Source organism: Podarcis cretensis (genome assembly GCF_951804945.1).
Source record: "Podarcis cretensis genome assembly, chromosome: 7".
Classification (NCBI taxonomy): Eukaryota; Metazoa; Chordata; class Lepidosauria; order Squamata; family Lacertidae; genus Podarcis; species Podarcis cretensis.
In genome coordinates this window covers 44091561-44112583 of record NC_137176.1, presented here as the reverse complement: position 1 = coordinate 44112583, position 21023 = coordinate 44091561, and the positions used below count along the sequence as shown (strand labels likewise).

At 40.5% G+C, this 21023-nt stretch overlaps 1 protein-coding gene across 9 annotated transcripts in view; it reads left to right on the top strand.

Annotated features, from left to right (window-relative positions):
- The window catches only part of MTCL1 (microtubule crosslinking factor 1), a 101425-nt gene that overhangs the window by 17899 nt on the left and 62503 nt on the right, over positions 1 to 21023 (top strand). The window lies entirely within an intron of this gene.

Here is a 21023-nt window from a genome sequence, read left to right as displayed (position 1 = left end):
TTCAAAGTCACATGTTCTGCAGGACATATAATGTAGAATGTGTGACTGCATACAAGAATGACCTAGTTAACCCAGTGCCCAACACATCCACAGTTGTAAGGGGAGAGCAGCAAAAGAAGGTAGTCCTGAACCATCACTTGGCATTAGCCAACCTACTTCTCTCAGGTTTTAGAGAGGCTGGGCTTTTCACCCTCATTTTTGCAGCCAGTTCCTGACCTTCGGGCACAGATAATCTGAAAATCAGATAAACTGTTTCCGGATAATCAGGAACTCACTGTAATTGAAAGATGCTATTTCCCTCCAGGATTATTTCAGAGATGCAGAGCTGTGAAATAACCATGTTAGGCATGCAGGGATAAAAGCTAATATTTCGTAGCCTTAGAGGGATCAGAGAAAGATTCCTTTCAAGGACTATTCAGTAATGTTTTTATAATAATAATTAAGAAACCCTTCAACTTTTGCTGTATATAGTATATGCAGAGGTGCTCTTGATAGATTTGCCCAAATACTTCTTTTATAATAAAAAGGTGATTCATTCCTCTCAAAGTTACTATGTCTTTAGTCACTGATACACATCAGTATTGTAATGAAAATCAATAATGTACATTTTTGATGAAAACAGTTTAGAAGTTTTTATGATTAAACAGTATACAAAGTTTATTAAATAAAGAAAAAATGCATACCTACAGAAATTCTGTGATAGGTAGGGTTGTGTCAACAAGAAGGGTTGTCCTTTTGCCTTCTGAAAAGGGAGGTGAGTTGTTTCCTCCCCCCAAAAAAATTTTTGATTTGATTTTCATAATTTTACAAAGGGAGGAAAAGAAAATACAGTGTAACAACAAATAGCACACCACAGTTATCCCCCCTCCCTCCTTTTACCAAGTGATTTGGAGATATTTACACTTGTTGGTTTTTGTTTTATTTGTTTTGTTCTGAACTACCCCTTCTTTCGTTTGTGCCAGTGTAGATTTGGACCCTTCAATGTGCATCCTGCTAAAAGATATCAAGAAACCTTGCACAGGATTCAACAATTCCTTTTCAGTATGCAGTGGAATTAGTTGACTGTGTAGTAAGGGAAGGAAGAAGGGCCCTTCCAAGGTTTATTCCACTAACACTACAAGGTGATCTGAGGTCTTCTCTATTTCCAGGCTCTCTAGCTCTTCTTGGGGCCTCTTTTTCGGTGTGCTCTGCACACAAGCTTCTCTGAATTCCATCTCTGAACTTTGCTTCAAACAGCTCTCCTCTTGGTGCATTTTTACACATGCAGATAATCTCAGTTTTGCAATACTGCTTCTGGCTATTTCTCAGTTGCTGCCTGCATAGTTGAATATTGTTGGCACATCAGGAGCTCACCAACAGATGAACATATTCTATTCTGTGACCAGAAGGTTTATGAGATCACAAATTGGCAAGCAGGATGTCAAGTAACTGGTTGCTGATGAGAATTTGGTGATCAGAATTACTCGACATTTTGCAGTTCGTTCATTTTTCTAAAAAAAAATTGTGCAATATATACTACATGAGCCGCATTGTGCTCTTATAACAGGACTTTCCTCTCCTCTCCTCTCCTCTCCTCTCCTCTCCTCTCCTCTCCTCTCCTCTCCCTGTGTGCTCCCAAAACCTGCTCCAGAGGGTCCATCAACCAGCATGGCCAGTGGTCAGGAATGGGATAATAATAATAAAATAATATAATTAATTAATTAATTAATTAATTATACCCTGCCCATCTGGCTGGGTTTCCCCAGTCACTCTGGGTAGCTTCCAACAAAATATTAAAATACAATAGTCCATCAAACATTAAAAGCTTCCCTAAACAGGGCTGCCTTCAGATGTCTTCTAAAAGTCTGGTAATTGTTTTTCTTTTTGACATCTGGTGGGAGGGCGTTTCACAGGGCAGGTGCCACTACCAAGAAGGCCCTCTGCCTGGTTCCCTGTAACTTGGCTTCTCACAGCGAGGGAACCGCCAGAAGGCCCTCAGCACTGGACCTCAGTGTCTGGGCAGAATGATATATCCATTGTATAGTTTAGCTCCTCATCTATGCTCAGGGATTCTGGATTTGGATCTAGCAGTTGCAAGTTAAACCTGATAATGTTGGAGACAGAATATTGTTGGCAATAATCCATTCTTCAAATACTGCTGGCCAGTGAAAAGTGGCTATTCCTACTCAGCATTCCACAAAAGCACTGAAAATATCTGGAGCTTGTTTCTGTTTCCTCAGTAAAGCTGCTATATTTTTTTGCAGCTGCCTAGGGTGTGTGTTGGTGTATTCTTTGTCTGGCCTGGAAACTTTGAGCCAGCAAAGAGAAAAAGGCAAACAGTGCAATGGCAGAGTTCAAGCTGCTTTGGAAAGGGTAGCCCTGTTGAAAGAGACAAAGCATGGGGAGGATTAGGAATTGGGTAGCAGCTGCAGAATGATTTGACATGAATGTTATAAAACAGTTTAGCAAGAAATGAATGAGATTGTGTAACTAGTAAGAAAGGAGGATTTATTTTATGTGCAACAGCCGTATTGAGCAGCTGATGATCTCACTTTTATGGGGGAGGGGATATGAAAGTGTAAGGGTCAGCAGGAGAGCGGCATAAAAATCTATGTGGTTAGAAACTGTTGTAAATGCTTTTATGTATTATCAATTTAGAAGTGAAATATGATGAACACAAGCAGTGAAGTTTAATCTCAATTGAGCACCTCACCACTCTGCACTTCATCTCACCATTAATGCACACACACATTAAATAACTTTCCACCATGGAACTTTGTTGACTTTTTTCCTGGTCATATTAACCAAAAGAAAGAGGTGTGATCAGTCTTAAGGAAGCAGAGGCTACAGCAGAAACTCTTGTCTGCACCTCTTTCCAGCTGCAGCCCAAAGCCCTGCGTGAGGTTTTTCCTTTTAGAACAGCAGTGCTGCAGACAGAAGGAGTGTTGTTCCCATAGAACAAACCTCTTTACTAATCAGTTTAATGAAGATGGATGTTGCCTGTGTGCAAATGGTACCGCCACTTGTTGCTTTTGTAAGCTGTCATTCTAAACAAATACAGCAGCCCTGTCTTCTATATGACATGACTCTCATCTTGCGACACAAACTTAGTTTTAATATTTTTCATAATATGTCTTTGAAAATTATTTCTGAGTGTTGAAGTATATATCACATTTTTATGTTGCTTTGCTACAGCTTGCCGGATTAAACGATTCCCCCTTCCCCTCCATGCATGTTGTTCTAGGATTCTCCTGAACCTCCCCTAAGCCAATTTGAGGGGCAGTGGGGGGAGAATGAGGAAGTCTCATTGCTCTAGCAGACGCCCTTACATGGGCTTCTGTTATTAGGACTAATTAGCTGAAACCAGCCCCAGGAACCTGAAGACCACACGGACATTTCAAATTGAAGATCCAAAGGGTTGTGCAGGGGGGACAGAGGACCCAGAGGCAACAGTTCAGGAATCTGCTTTACAATGTTTTTAGCAGAGCATTTTTTGTTGAAGGCTTGTTCTCACAGTTAGTGAACTTTAGCAAGTGAGGGGGCGATTGCTTTTATTTCACATTTCTATACAGTTGCATCCCTGAAGCATCTGGAAAAGATTTTTCATGGGAAAATGATTTTGATTTGAGTCAAAGATGGTGAGAACTGCTACCTCTCCAATAATTTAAAAAATGTTTTTATCAACTGTATAAGCCTGATTCTGCTTTCTTGGCCATTTTTCAACTGCACCAGAATATTGTTTCCCTCTTCTTGTTACTTGAATGAAAAGCAGTAGGTCAGCACAAAGCCTTAAAAGTATGTACCAGCTATTATCTTCTTTTCTGTTACTGAAAGAATAACTTGAGGGGGAGAGTATATGTTTTTATAAACATAAAAGTGTGTCTGCTGGGGCCCCTTTATTTGGGGGGGGGGGGTAGACACAGTTGGCAACAAATACTTGGCATTCTTAGCTGCTGGAATCTCTTAAGCATTTTCTACTCCCACATGGAGTGGATGCGAGATTTATAAAGAAATGAATACTTTATAATGGAATGGATAAAGGTGCTCATATCAAACTTCTTAGGGGGTTTTCCATAGCAGATGGTTGAAAGCAAATGCAAAGTCATTCTTTTAGCACCTATATTGATATTTGTTCTGGTACAAATCTAGAGTTCCCATGAGTGGAGCTCCACTCATAGAATGCTTCCACATGAGGAAAGGTTGGAGCCAATCTTCACTAAACCCTCTGTCATCCTGCAGCATCTTGAAAAGCTGTTCCATTATGGGACTCTCTAGAACGTTGTGAGAGGTGATATTGGGAGCAGGGCTACAGTAAATCAGTGGACATTGGCTGTCCCGTCCCCCCCCCCACTTTTCCAGTAAGAGCCTGCCCTGAATATCCGTCCTTTCCACCAATGGAAAGAGTAGGGATGGTGGAGAAATTTGATTCAGTTATCACTTAAAGGAATGGCATTCTCCTTTTTGTATCACATGTGAAACATGTAAGTCAGTCTTGGAAAACCATTCATGTATCTTGCTAGAAATGCTAAGAGTTTAAAGGCATAACGTCTGTGGTTCTAAACAGTGTAAGCCCGATAGATTTCCTTTTATTTTAATGAAATGTAAATTATGTGTCAATATTACATAATGAATGATAAACACGAAGCTTAATTCAATTAGATGTGTGCATAAAAAAGTCATTTTGTTACTCCATTCATTTTCATTAATTGCTTCATTGTTCACTTGTTAGAACTGCATTTGTACCATTTGTTATTGTCACTTCCATTCATTTTCATTTCCCTTTTAAATGAAGGAACCAGATGCTTTTTCTACTGGTTGTAACTTTGGTGCATGTCTGTAAGGTAGCCTTTAGTACAAAGGATTTGCATGGTAGATGAGCAAGCAAGGGACACCATTGAAAGGGGTGGCTGAGAGGACATTAACAGATGTCAGCCAAGCATAAAGGATCCCACAAAAGTTCTAATCTGCAGAGGGGGATGAGAACATCACAGGCAACTGCCTGAAAGCAGAAAAATCTAGCAAGGCTGTTATTTTCTCTCTCCTCCTTTCCTCAAACATTTTTCTATTTTAGCTGTAACTCCATGTCTGCAGTCTCAGGAGTACTTCTGCAATGAGAAGCCTGTAATTCTGAATGTGGCTTGACTGTGTTCTCCATTTCCTGTCCATGTCTTATGTCTTGAAGATGTGAAGAGTTTTCTTGTGACTCTTTGTCACACTGCTAATAACAGTTCTAATAACATTATCTTGTCCTTATTCAGGAAACGAAGAAGGGTGATTTTTATTTACTTCCAATCTTCTGAGAAAATTCTCGCTTGTGCATGATTGCCATAACTTATCTGTAAACCCTTACATAGGAAATACACTTGGGTCTGTATGTCATGGCTGATAAGAGCAAAGACCTCTTAGCAATATGTGGACTTACTGGAGGTTCCAGGAAGTATCCCTGGAAACTGCAAATTTACAAAAAATTCAGCAAAATTGGCACCGCCGACATGGCTTGCCATACGTCCGGATTCTGCTTATTTCCACCCAGACACTGCTTTCGATCACAGTATTCTGGGTATGTCCTGGAAATTCCACATATGGCAACCCTAAACTAAGCACATGGTGTTCAAAAAGCAACCCAGAATTGAAAAAGTAAGGCAATTTCTCAAAATAATAGCAGCTCTACTTTTCCTCCCTGCTTCCATTGGGTTGTAATTTCCACAATGGAAGTGATCTAAGCCCTTATGACTCAGACTTTAAAGTCAGTATCTAAGCGCTCAAGTTTAGGAGGGAATTTGCCTACAGACAAACATTATCTCATTGTGCATATTGTAATATACTGACATCCTCATCTGAAAAATATGAGGTGTGGACTGGTTATCCAGTACGGTGTTTTTTTATATTCCTAAACTTCATGAAGTTCTGCCTGCTACTTACTGTTTAGTGTTGGGCATTTTACATAGCACAGAAGTGAGGCAGTTGCTGCTGTTGAAAAGCCTTTGCTTTAGACAAAGGTGAAGAGAGGTAGATAATAACTTGCAACACAGATGAAGCGGAGGTCAGGAAAGCCTCAGTAGAACAGCTGAGACATGTGGGCATTTATAAATGGGGGAGGGAGGCTGGCATACCAGTTCCAAACAAAATGTCCTAACCAGTGTTTCCCTGGATTATATTGTGGATCAGAATGCCTTCTATTGGCTACCTCATGCTTCCTCAATCTCGGCCCTCCAGATGTTTTTGGCCTACAACGCCCATGATTCCTAGCTAGCAAGACCAGTGGTCAGGCATGATGGAAATTGTAGTCTAAAAACATCTGGAGGGCCGAGTTTGAGGGAGCCTGGGCTAGCATGTTAGATTTGGACATGATCCAGATTTAAATCTCCACTCAGTTATGCTGTTAGAACCCAGCTCTAAGATACTTTCAAGAATGTATAACCTGCTGTTAAAATGGAATACACAGGATGAAACGGTCAAATCAGCTATGATAAAATGGGCACAGGACATAGGGTATAACATTATGTTTGCTGACTGGGAAAAGTTATGGACCACAGGTTTGAGATTTACGGCATGTAATGCCTTGAAAGAAAATATTATGAAAATGATATATAGGTGGTACATGACTCCAGTCAAGCTTGCAAAGATATACCATTTATCTGACAATAAATGTTGGAAGTGTAAAGAAGCTGAAGGAACATTCTTTCACCTCTGGTGGACTTGCCCTAGGGTGAAGGTTTTCTGGGAAATGATATATAATGAGTTGAAAAAGGTATTTAAGTATACCTTCCCTAAGAAACCAGAGGCCTTTCTCTTGGGCATTGTCGGCCAGAGTGTGCAAAAGAAGGATCGAACTTTTTTTATGTATGCTACGACAGCAGCAAGGAAACTTATCGCTAAATGCTGGAAAACCCAAGATTTGCCCACACTGGAAGAATGGCAGATGCAACTGATGGACTATATGGAACTGGCGGAGATGACTGGCAGAATCCGAGACCTGGGAGAAGAACTGGTGGAGGAGGACTGGAAGAAATTTAAGGACTATCTACAAAAATATTGTAAATTGTATGAATGTTAAGAAAGATGTAAGATTAGTAATAATATGGCTTCAACAAATTAGTTATAAAGAATACAAATTTAAGTGTAATTGGAAGAAAAGACAAATTTTGGTTAAATAGTATTTTATAATTAAATCTCTAAAGGAGTGATTTTAAATTCCAAAATTTGAGATTTAATCTTGGGAAATTATATTATATGAACGGAATCAACTTAATAATTTGCCAGCAAAATTTATGAGTTTAGAATGCAGGAACAAGAGGTGTGAGGAAGTCCTAGGATGCGAATGAAACATGGATATTGGAAAATACTATGTTATTATGTATGTTTTTTATTGTTTTAAAAACTTTAATAAATATTATAAAAAAATAAAATAAAAATAAATCTCCACTCAGTTATGAACTTCACCAACTGCATTTCAGGGGTGTTTTGTTGCTAAACTACAGCTTTGAGGCCACTGGAAGGGAGAGCAGGTTAAGGCTTTAGATCTGAGATAGAGCACATGCTTCACTTGGTGTGCAAAAGGCCCTGTCCAATCCCTGGAATCTCCAGGTAGGTCTGGGGAAGATTCCTGTATGAAACACTAGCGAGATACTGCCAGTCTGTGCTTGATACTGAGCTTGATAGAACAATGGTCTGACTTATTATAAGGCAGCTTCTTATATTCAGATATACCGTGGTTTGTTTTGCTCAGCCAAAAAGAAAAATCATCTTTAAAAGTTGTCTTCCTCCTCCTGAAAAAGTAGGGATATGTTTTAAATATAGACTCCTCGATATCACTTTAATTCAGCCTTCCTCAACAAGAACCTTGGAGATGCTTTGGACTAAAAATTCCATCAGCCTCAGTCAGCATTGCCAGTGGTCAGGGATGATGGCAGTTGTGGTCCAAAACATCTGGAGGTGGACCAGGTGGGGAAAGTGTCTTCTAATGAAGTTAGAACCAGTTTTTTTGTGGTATACGAAGGATTCATGGAGTTGTTCACTCCCTTTGAGGGTAATTCCATGCAGGTCACATGGTAATTTTTCTATACAGTGGTACCTCGGGTTAAGTACTTATTTCGTTCCGGAGGTCTGTTCTTAACCTGAAACTGTTCTTAATCTGAAGCACCACTTTAGCTAATGGGGCCTCCTGCTGCCGCTGCGCCGCTGGAGCACGATTTCCGTTCTTATCCTTAAGCAAAGTTCTTAACCTGAAGCACTATTTCTGGGTTAGCGGAGTCTGTAACCTGAAGCATATGTAACCTGAAGCGTATGTAACCCGAGGTACCACTGTATGTTATATGCACATGTAAAAAAGCAATTCCAGCATTGGTTTCATGTAGCTTTCCCAGAGATAATGCTTTGAGCACTGCCAGTTATAACGCTTTTACAACTTTACCATCAGGGCTGAGGACCCTTTTCAGACTGGCAAACAAATATCTTCATCTTCACAAGCTTCCATGAGCCACGTTTGACAGGTGGATAGGGTCACCCACCTGTCAATTACCTGACATCATAATGACATTGGTTGACAAGAGTGGCTTTGAAGTGCTTTTCTGAGGAAGTCAAATTAAAATATGAAAATACTGAAAAAATTATTAATTTAAAAATATTGTGGTTAGCTTTTCTGGATAAAGTAAAAGTATCTAGCAAAAACCAGCCCAGGTAAATAGGTAAATGTATTTGAAGTATTAAAAAATTATGAAGAAAGACATAATACAAAAAGGAGGAAGTATAATAAGGCAGCTGGGTTACCAACCATTTGTGGCTTCGAGAGGAAATGTTTTTTTTCTAATCTTGGTGTTGCGTAGGAGAAATGTGATTTCCATTTACAAATTAGTGTACATAAAGCTGTACTCAAGCAGAGCCTCACACATTCATCATTGTTTATAGGCTCAGCCTGCCTGTCCCATGTCACCCCTTAAAGCACGTAACCTGCAATTGTTTAGTCGTTTAGTCGTGTCCGACTCTTCGTGACCCCATGGACCAGAGAACGCCAGGCACTCCTGTCCTCCACTGCCCCCCGCAGCTTGGTCAGACTCATGCTGGTAACTTCGAAAACATTATCCAACCATCTCGTCCTCTGTCGCCCCCTTCTCCTTGTGCCCTCCATCTTTCCCAACATCAGGGTCTTCTCTAGGGAGTCTTCTCTTCTCATGAGGTGGCCAAAGTACTGGAGCCTCAGCTTCACGATCTGTCCTTCCAGTGAGCACTCAGGGCTGATTTCCTTCAGAATGGAGAGGTTTGATCTTCTTGCAGTCCATGGGACTCTCAAGAGTCTCCTCCAGCACCATAATTCAAAAGCATCAATTCTTCAGCGATCAGCCTTCTTTATGGTCCAGCTCTCACTTCCATACATCACTACTGGGAAAACCATAGCTTTAACTATACGGACCTTTGTTGGCAAGGTGATGTCTCTACTTCTCAAGATGCTGTCTAGGCCTGTCATTGCCCTTCTCCCAAGAAGCAGGCGTCTTTTAATTTCGTGGCTGCTGTCACCATCTGCAGTGATCATGGAGCCCAAGAAAGTAAAATCTCTCACTGCCTCCATTTCTTCCCCTTCTATTTGCCAGGAGGTGATGGGACCAGTAGCCATGATCTTCGTTTTTTTGATGTTGAGCTTCAGACCATATTTTGCACTCTCCTCTTTCACCCTCAATAAAAGGTTCTTTAATTCCTCCTCACTTTCTGCCATCAAGGTTGTGTCATCTGCATATCTGAGGTTGTTAATATTTCTTCCGGCAATCTTAATTCCGGCTAGGGATTCATCCAGCCCAGCCTTTCGCATGATGAATTCTGCATATAAGTTAAATAAGCAGGGAGACAAAATGCAGCCTTGTCGTACTCCTTTCCCAATTTTGAACCAGTCAGTTGTTCCATATCCAGTTCTAACTGTAGCTTCTTGTCCCACATAGAGATTTCTCAGGAGACAGATGAGGTGATCAGGCACTCCCATTTCTTTAAGAACTTGCCATAGTTTGCCATGGTCGACACAGTCAAAGGCTTTTGCATAGTCAATGAAGCAGAAGTAAATGTCTTTCTGGAACTCTCTAGCTTTCTCCATAATCCAGCGCATGTTTGCAATTTGGTCTCTGGTTCCTCTGCCTCTTCTAAATCCAGCTTGCACTTCTGGGAGTTCTCGGTCCACATACTGCTTGAGCCTTCCTTGTAGAATTTTAAGCATAACCTTGCTAGCATGAGAAATGAGTGCAATTGTGCGATAGTTGGAGCATTCTTTGGCACTGCCCTTCTTTGGGATTGGGATGTAGACTGATCTTCTCCAATCTTCTGGCCACTGCTGAGTTTTCCAAACTTGCTGGCATATTGAGTGTAGCACCTTAACAGCATCATCTTTTAAAAATTTAAATAGTTCAGCTGGAATACCATCACTTCCACTGGCCTTGTTATTTGCAGTGCTTTCTAAGGCCCATTTGACTTCACTCTCCAGGATGTCTGGCTCAAGGTCAGCAACCACACTACCTGGGGTATATGAGACATCCGTTTCTTTCTGGTATAATTCCTCTGTGTATTCTTGCCACCTCTTCTTGATGTCTTCTGCTTCTGTTAGGTCCTTTCCACTTTTGTCCTTTATTATGGAAATCTTTGTACGAAATGTTCCTTTCATATCTCCAATTTTCTTGAACAGATCTCTGGTTCTTCCCATTCTATTGCTTTCCTCTATTTCTTTGCATTGCTTGTTTAAGAAGGTCTTCTTGTCTCTCCTTGCTATTCTTTGGAAATCTGCATTCAATTTCCTGTATGTTTCACGATCTCCCTTGCATTTTGCTTGCCTTCTCTCCCCCGCTATTTGTAAGGCCTCATTGGACAGCCACTTTGCTTTCTTGCATTTCCTTTTCATTGGGATGGTTTTCGTTGCTGCCTCCTGTATAATGTTACGAGCCTCCATCCATAGTTCTTCAGGCACTCTGTCCACCAAATCTAAATCCTTAAACCTGTTCCTCACTTCCACTGTGTATTCATAAGGGATTTGACTTAGATTGTATCTTACCGGCCCAGTGGTTTTTCCTACTTTCTTCAGTTTAAGCTTGAATTTTGCTATAAGAAGCTGATGATCTGAGCCACAGTCAGCTCCAGGTCTTGTTTTTGCTGACTGTATAGAGCTTCTCCATCTTTGGCTGCAGAGAATATAATCAATCTGATTTCGATGCTGCCCATCTGGTGATGTCCATGTGTAGAGTCGTCTCTTGTGTTGTTGGAAAAGCGTGTTTGTGATGACCAGCTTGTTCTCTTGACAGAACTCTATTAGCCTTTGCCCTGCTTCATTTTGATCTCCAAGGCCAAACTTGCCAGTTGTTCCTTTTATCTCTTGACTCCCTACTTTAGCATTCCAATCCCCTATAATGAGAAGAACATCCTTCTTTGGTGTCACTTCTATAAGGTGTTGTAAGTCTTCATAGAATTGGTCAATTTCAGTTTCTTCAGCACCAGTAGTTGGTGCATAAACTTGGATTACTGTGATGTTAAAAGGTCTGCCTTGGATTTGTATCGAGATCATTCTATCATTTTTGAGATTGCATCCCAGTACAGCTTTTGCCACTCTTTTGTTGACTATGAGGGCCACTCCATTTCTTTTACGGGTTTCTTGCCCACAGTAGTAGATATGATGGTCATCCGAACTGAATTCACCCATTCCCGTCCATTTTAGTTCACTGATGCCCAGGATGTCAATATTTATTCTTGCCATCTCATTTTTGACCACCTCCAACTTACCCATGTTCATGGTTCTTACATTCCAGGTTCCTATGCAATATTTTTCTTTACAGCATTGGACTTTCCTTTCGCTTCCAGGCATATCCGCAACTGAGCGTCCTTTCGGCTTTGGCCCAGCCGCTTCATCAGCTCTGGATCTACTTGTACTTGCCCTCTGCTCTTCCCCAGTAGCATGTTGGACGCCTTCCGACCTGAGGGGCTCATCTTCCAGCGTCATAACTTTTATATGCCTGTTGTCTTTGTCCATGGAGTTTTCTTGGCAGGGATACTGGAGTGGCTTGCCGGTTCCTCCTCCAGGTGGATCACGTTTGGTCAAAACTCTCCACTATGACCTGTTCATCTTGGGTGCCCTGCTCGGCATAGTTCATAGCTTCTCTGAGTTCTTCAAGCCCCTTCGCCACGGCAAGGCAGTGATCCATGAAGGGGTAAGCTGCAATAGGCTCACTAAAATAAAAGTTCCATGGCTTCCTTGGCAGCATTCCAAAGTTAATGACTTGAAAAGTGTCATCATGGGAAAGTTTGTAACCTTATGGCTTATTTTTCACTTTACAAAACTATGGGAAATAACCTAAAAAAGACATCTACAGACTCCATTCCTTTGAGTGGGGCCTGCTCAGAGCTGTCATTAAAATGTCCTTGTGTTAATGCTCATTCTCATCAGATTTGTTGGGAGCTGCAGTTGTGGCTCCAGCCTGGCCATGGCTGGACCGGCCTCCCTTCTTCAGCCTTTGGTGCAGTGGAAGGGTGCACATCTGTCTCCTCTTACCTCACCAACAGCCAGAAGACTCACTTGCAGGGCTCACCAGCCAATTACTGGTGAGCTGAAGTGTCTGGCTAGGGAGCTGTCAAGCAGTGAAAATCATATGCACTATCAGCCTAGAAGGTCAAAAACCATTTTGGGATTCAGGAAGGATATCCTTGGATATAGTTAGGAGACGGTTTGCTAAGATCCTTGTAAGAATTTTGCCAGCCGCAGCTAATAAAGAGATCTCTTGATAATTTCCGCAGTCCGTTCTGTCACCTTTTTAAAAAAACATATTGATGATTTTGGCATCCTTGAAGTCTGATGGGATCTCCTCTCTCTCTCAATTTTTTTTAATGAGCTTGTAAGTTCAATTCCGCCCTCTTTGAAGACTTTGGCAGGTAACCCATCAGGTCTGCTGGCTTTGTTGTCTTTCGTTTGGTTAATAGCTGTACACAACTCTCCTAGATTTGGAGATACTGCAAGCTTATCTCTAATTTGTTTTTGTGGGATTTGTGACAGCAGCTATGAGGAAGCTGCCATTAAGGAGATGCTGGTAATGTTCTTTCCAGCGCAATGCAATACAGTAGTTTCTTTATTTTTTAGAAGAAACTATACCATAGTTTACTGCCCATAGAAGGTCTTTGTGGCTTTAAAGAAGTCCTGCATAATGAGTATTGGCTAAGTGCTGGACCTCTTGAACTTTTTTTTATCCACAAGGTGTTCTTTAGTTCTCTGATTCTTCTTTGAACCTCAGCCTTAGCATTGACATAGGTTTTTTTTCTTAGTGGCACAGTTTCTATCTCTTTGCCACATCTGAAAGGCCTTCCTTTTCTTGTCGATAATGCGTTCAATCTTACTGCCGACATGTCTAAATTTTTTGAATTAAAAATTGAATTAAAATTCAGTGGCCGCTAGCTATGATGGCTGTGTGTAGCCTCCAGATTCAGAGACTGTATACCTCCAAGTGCCAAATGCTGGGGGAACAACAGCAGGAAAGGCCTGTTTCTGTGTCCTGTTTGTGGGCGTCATGGAGGCATCCGTTTGACTACTGTGGGGATTGGGATGCTGTACTTTTGGTTCTTGCAGAAAGGAAGCACTGCTTGAACCACTTGTTCCTTACTCCAAACTACCATGGCATTCTATGTGGGGTGGAAAGGAAATGGTCTCTCCTACAGAGAACAACTGTAGCTTATTGTCAGCCTACAAGCAGGCCTACATTTGCAGATTTGTGTATGTGGGCAATGTGCCATCCTTTTGACATTTTTTAAAAATGAGCAGGATCCATTTTCTGTTACTGATCTCAAACAGGAGACGTCTTGTTGCAGATATGATAAAACTGATGGATCAATAGAAGCACTATTTCAGAGGTCATTATGTATACACATAATAAATATAGTGTGATCCCTGTTTTCTGTGTATGACAGTACATACATGGAATTATATGTCAAAACTGTTATTTTTCTCTCTGCTTTTAGCACGCACATTAAGAACGTGATAAGGGAACCTATTCCTCAATAATTGCTTTCTCCTCAGGAAGCATATTCTTAAGACACTGTTTTCTGCTTTAGGCAAATGAAATTGAGTTTGAGATGCAAAATCCATGAATTCAATTAACACACAATGTTGCAGTTCCTGTCACAAACGATTTCCTTTTTTTAGCATACTGTAATTATAAAAAGTGGAAATTGACACATTCTTTCAATGATTTAGGCTACAATCCTGTACTCAGTTACCTCAGTATGAGCTTCACAGAATATGACATTTACAGAACTGCGGTATTATTTTTTTAATATATATACATAAAATTCTATTAAGATTACAAATGAGTTCCTCAAAATGTGAGCTTATCTTCTTTTGGGTTATTCTGTCAAGTGCCTCTGTGTAAAAATGTTGACTTGTGTCACACAATCAGACACAAAATCCTAGAACGTTAAAGTATGAAGACATCACTTAACAATATATTGCAGATGTAATGATAGTTGAGAAAATTGGTTCTCTCTTTTCTATAAGTGTCGCCAAGCTTCACACTTCCTTGGCTCAAAACTCATTATGCTAAAGTATTGAAAAGCATCTGTGAAACCAACCACTTTCTATGCCATTTGGCGGCCTTTTATCATATACACAAATGAAACAAGACTGAAAGACAAGCGTTCACTGGTGAATCAGCAAATATGGGTATTGTGATGCCACACTGTACAGGTGGTGTCTCCCCTTCGCATTAACACCCCAGCACAGTCAGCTCAGTATTTACAGTCTTTATTACACATGTACAAGAAACAGATACAGTTCAAGATCACGCATCCGAACCCCTTTGAGTCAGATTTGGGGAGTGGCTTTCTTTGATTCCCGCGCATCCCTGAGCCCTTCCTCCTCCTGGCTAATCTCCGCCCTCTCTTCTGCTTCCGCTGCCTCTGGGCGGTTGAAGGGCTCCACAGCATCCCTGCTCCGCCTCTTCTATCACTTGCTCCTCCGAATTCTCTGACACACACAGAAGACTTTTTTTTAACTAGTTGCTGTTTTCATTATATATTGTATTGTATTATATTATATTAATTACTGTATTGCTGTATGGACATTCTGGTCTTGTTTAGATGGCAATACATTAAAGGCAAGTAGAACTATATTAATATTTATTAACCTGTTATAAGGTGGGGAGGGAGGTATGCTTTATGGCATGTTTGCTTCAAATTCTATATTTGCTTTTTGGCTTCATAAAAAGAAAAACGCTTTAAAATGAATACTGATGAGGTGAGCAACACTCCCCACAAGTCCTCATAAAAAACCAACAACCCTCCAATCATACATCCAGCTGTGTGGACAGTAAGGATGGAGCCAACATATTATCTGCACTGACTCTATGCTCAAATATTCAGGGGTTTTTTAGTCTTAGAACCAGCATGGCACCCTGTTTATTAACTGGCACATATTTTTCTTGTAATAGTTTCATTTTTTTTTTAATTTCCCCATTTTCGCTCTTCTAAACAAGATATCTGTGAAAAACTGCGACAATTTTTAGACATTGCTTTTATAAATCCACACACTGCCACCACTTGTATTTTGATGTGTGAGAATGCAGCCAGTTAAACAACAGGATGTAGGCTTGAAGTAGAAAATGTTACTGAATAGAAGACAGAGAGATGGTGGTTAGAACAAGCCTGCAGAAATTATGTCCTGCCAAACTGAATACAAGTATGCTAGGGAACTTTGAAAAAGAATCCAATTTCACTGAAAACAAAAGTTTCAAGAAAATGTCCTGTTGAGGCATGGTATGATGTAATCTGTGAACACATGGCATAAATTAAACAAAAGCATCAGGAATAAAAGCACCGGGGCCTAGAATTTCCCCTATACTACTTTTTAAAGTCACAACTTACCCACAACTAAGTTCCACATTATATTTGTGCTTTCACATGGCTTAAAAGCCACTTATGGAACTAGAGTGGAATGTCGTGCAACTTTAGTGCACATTTCCATGAGCAAATCCCCCCCCCCCAATCCATTTGCAAATGTGGAAATGAGTGCTAAACCTGTACTGTGATACCTCAGGTTACAAACACCTCGGATTACAAATGCTTTGGGTTACATACAACACTAACCCAGAAGTAATACCTCGGGTTACAAACTTTGCCCTAGGATGAGAACGGAAATTGCGAGCCAGCAGCAGCGGGAGGCCCCATTAGTGAAAGCACGCCTCAGGTTAAGAACGGTTTCAGGTTAAGAACAGACCTCCAGAACGAATTAAGTTCGTAACCCGAGGTACCATTGTACTCTGTTCCACTATAGTTTCACTGCATGGTATCGCACTGTCATTCACGGAATGGCTTTCACATCAATGCAATGCTAAAATTAACAGGGAAACATTAAAATGGAATACACTGCTGTGTGCCTGTAGCCCTAGTCTCAGCATCAACCCTAATCTTAGCATGTAGATAAGAGTTTGGGGGCCTGGCTACAGCCCTGGAGCTCAGCAATCAGAAGCTTTTAGGTAGAACCAGAAGACACAATCCTGCTCATTCCATCGACAATCTCATTTTATTTGGCATTATTGTGTGAAATGGACCAAGGAACAGAGGCTATATAACTGTGATGGTGCAATGTCTAGAAAAATCCTAGACCTGCACTACAGTGCCACAAACAAAAATAGGCTTTATCACTAGATTCTATCTTCCTTATCTTCTAGAATCCATTCTCTTAATAGGATTGAACTGCCAAGTCCCAACAGAGATTATTATCTCTAGAGCAATGACCTAGTGCAGTTAGAGTTGCTGCATGATAATATTTTGTCATGTTTGGAAAAGATAGTTCCCCTTTCTTATCATTTTGTTGTGTTATACTTATTTTTAGCTTGGAGGTTTATTCCATTTGAAACTATTTATCAGAGAGTGAATTGCATTAAGCTTCTTCAGTAGTTTCATTGCTAGTTATTAAAAAAAAGAAATATACATTTAGGCAAGTGGCTTACTTTTACTGCAGCAACTTTTACCCATCCAGGATATCTCTAATTTGTACCATTTGTCCAATTTTTGTTTAATTATAATTATCAATAAATCAATATAATCCTCCAACAAAGTCTTTAACATTAATTTGCATATCGATTATTTTATGTTCTTTAACTCAAGCCTGTGCTTCCTTAGGCGGTTAGTGTTGCTTTTAATTTCTGATTTTTTAGAAGTATCATCTTCATGAAATGCCCATTTAGCACAAAGTCTAATCTGCCCCACATTTTTTCATCTGAAATAACTACTACCTCTAGTTCTGTATTGAGTTGAATCCATCTGATATTCTTCTACTTCTGCAGCCATCCATAAGCAGAACAGGCACGGAGATGCTCTTTAGTGTTCCCCCTGCAGCGCTACTCTTCCTATTTTGTTCTTAAAGCACCCCCCCACACACACACACTAAGGAGGGAATGCATGGGATATACTGGAAGGAAAAATCACCATGGAGTCCTTTTCTATTGGATTGATAGAAGGCTCTGGTGAATCAGAGTCTTCTGTCAGTGAAGGCACACTAATTGGATACAACCCAATCACTCCTGCAGAAAGTAACACCTGCAGCAATGCATTATGGGCATGCATGGGGAATCTCACATTCACAGAATGCTGAACTAGATGGACCTTCCTTTCAAGAAAATATCAGTCATTCACTCAAGCGGAAAAACACAAAGAGCAGCTCACAAGGGTACTTATTGAGTGGGAGCCAAACCTCTTCTAGTACAGTATTCGACGCTGGCAACACATTCTAGGAATGGGGAAGGCTCAGCCCTCAAATTGTTACTTTCACAGATATAAACAAATGTTGATTTCTCTGATCAAACAATTAGAGTTACAATTTTGGCCATGGTGAAATATCCTCTCTGTTACTGGACAGTCCAGCATCATATAAGGTGGAGGACACTGATTTGCCAGAAGTGCATGTGAAAAGGATCCAGGGGTATTAGTAGACCGCAAGCTTAATATGAGTCAACAGTGTGATGCAGCAGCAAAAACGCTCAATGCTATTCTAGCCCCCGAAACGGAGAAGGGACCCCGAAAGGGTCTCTGAACGTGGAAGGGGTGACGCGGTGCTGTGAGTTGATCGCTATTCCTGTGGAGTGAAGCCGCATAGCTGCTGTCGGTGAGCGCTGACCTTTTTTCCTGGGAACATTTGACTTGGAAAAGCAACAACCCGTGAGTAAGAAAAGACAGTAAGAATTGGAGACTAAATTGCTGTAAATTCGGCTAAAAGCGGGAGACGCAAACAGGAAGTCCGTCTTCCGCTTCTGCTTAAGATCTAAAGCAAGGGACTTTGATGTTTGGAGCCTTTGAAGAGGCGTTAAAAGCAATCAATCTGTGCATCCATTGAAGCTGCCTTTAACTTCTTTTAAGTGACTTACTTTTTAATATATGGACTGTGTTTTACCTCTTCTTCTGGAATTACAATTTTACTGAGAAGCCCAGGCAGTTGGACTGCCTGATCAACAGAACTGTCAGATTGCAGACTTTGACATTTTGTTACTTGGGTTTGTTACAATCTGAGTGTTACTGGAATTGCTGCACTGAAACATCTTTTCTGGCACTTGCTAGAGACATTGTTGTGCTTTTAAAACCAACTCTGCTAACTACAAGAAAAACTGAAGGTTCTTTGGAAATTAATTTGACTTTAACAACTTGGCTTTTTCCCTCAAGACATATTTGAGCTCCCTCTAGAGGATTTTGGATTTACATTTGTATGTGACTTTACTTTCTCTTTCCTTTCCTCCCATTTGACTGTTTACCCTCTGGACTGCTGGATTCCCATGGGAACATATTTAGTTTGACCTTGATTAGTAGACAAAACTGGAATGAGTGGCACTGGGAAAACAAGAGCGGCTAAAGCGAAAGCTAAACAAACAACTTTGACTTTAACTTCACAGCCGCGTAGATCATCTGTTCCTGCTGTTTTGCTGGCAGAGGAAGAAGGAATTGAGCAACCTCTGCTGGAAGATATGGCTGCAGGAGGATCCAGTTCAGTATTAGAGAAAATCTTTGAAAAATTGGAAGTTTTGGATAAAAAAGCGGATGAACAAACGGCCAAGATTGACCAAAATACAGCCAGTGTTAATAAATTAACTGAACAAGTTGCTCTGAATGCACAATCGATTGGGAAATTATTTGAGGCCACTACAGAAAACTGCAAACTGGTTGAGGAAACCAGCCAAAAAGTTGAAGAATTAGAACAGGAGGTAAAACCATTGCATAAACAGGTTGGTGAACAGCAGGCGTATCTGTCTATGATAGAATTGCGGAGTCGGGAAAATAATCTGAGATTGAGGTCGATACCAGAACTTGAACAAGGGAATTTAATTGAGTTCCTGACAAAAGAATTTTCCAAGTTTTGGCCTTTGGAGGAAGAAAAGGACTTTAAAATTGTGACTGCCTTTAGACTTGGAAGATCAACAAGGAAAGACAGGCCCAGAGATTGCTTGATCACTTTGAGATCTAAGGAGGAAAGAGATAAAATACTAGGCTTACATTATGAAAAGTCACTGGATATTTCGGACAAAAGAGTAGAAATTTATAAAGATATCCCAAAACAACTTTTGGACCTTAGATCCACCTACATTGAGTTAGTAAAATTGCTGAGGAGCAATTCAATTGTTTTTAGGTGGGAATTTCCCCAAGGACTATCTTTTACATTCAGAGGGAAGAAGGTGAAAATTAAAACAGCCGAGGATAAAGAAAATTTTTTGAGTGCCTACGGAGAGGACCTTCAGAAAGGGATTGAAAGACCTTCAGGGTCTGGGCTATCGCCTGTACCTTTGGGACCTGAAGACCAGGAGAAAAAGATACCACCATCAAAGGAATAACAGATCTGTCCAGGATGTCTCTGCAACTTCTGAGCTGGAATATTAACGGCTGTAATTCCCTGGAAAAGAGGAGAAGAATATTTCATATATTGAAAAAAGAACAATTGGACATTATTTGTTTGCAAGAAACACATGTGACTAGGCTCCATAGGAAAGTGTTAATAAATAAAAGATTAGGACAAGAATTTATCTCTTCGGACCGAGTTAAGAAAAGAGGAGTGGTGATATATGCAAAGGAGAGCCTGTCACCAAAATTTCTATTTAAAGATGAGCAAGGAAGAATTTTGGCAATTGAGATACAAAACCAAGGAGAAAGGTTTTTGATATTAGGAATTTACGCACCAAACGAGGGGAAATCGGAATTTTATAAGAAGCTGCATGAGATAATGCTGGACTATCTGGACTATGACAACATCATCATGATGGGAGATATGAATGGGGTGGCATCAACCAACATGGATAAGTCTCAAAGCCAAAATGTGACAAAAGATGGCAGACTACCTAAAACTTTTTTTGAACTGACTGACAATATGGACTTGATTGACATTTGGAGGACAAAGAACCCTCTGGGAAGAGAGGGAACATTCTTTTCTGAAGCCCAACTGACATGGACAAGAATCGACCAAATATGGATAACTAGAGGTCTGGCACCTAAGACGAGAAAGGTGGAAATCTGCCCAAAGACCTGCTCCGACCATAACGCCGTAAAAATGGATATGAGACTAATCCCATCCGGCTCCTTTAGATGGAAGATGAATGACAATCTGTTTAGAGATCAGGAGATTACCCAAAAGGCCCAAAAAGTTTTGAAGGACTACTTTGAGATAAATTTGAACACCACGGTGGAAAAAAGAATCATCTGGGATGCAAGTAAGGCGGTTATGAGGGGGTTTCTGATACAACAGAACACTGTAAAGAAAAGAGCACAGAATGAGAAAAAAGATAAGATTTTGGAGAAAATTAAAGAATGTGAGAAGAAGCTAAGATTGAGACCGAAGTCAAAGGAGATTTTGAAAGAAATTAAATTTTATCAAGCACAATACTCCAAATTGATAAATCAGGAAGTGGAGTGGAAAGTTAAGTTAATGAAACAAAGATCATTTGATTCGGCAAACAAATGTGGAAAACTGCTAGCATGGCAGTTGAAAAAGAGACAAAAATTAAACACGATCACTAACCTAGAGACTGAAGGAAGAAATATTCAGAACCCTGTGGAGATCAGGAAGT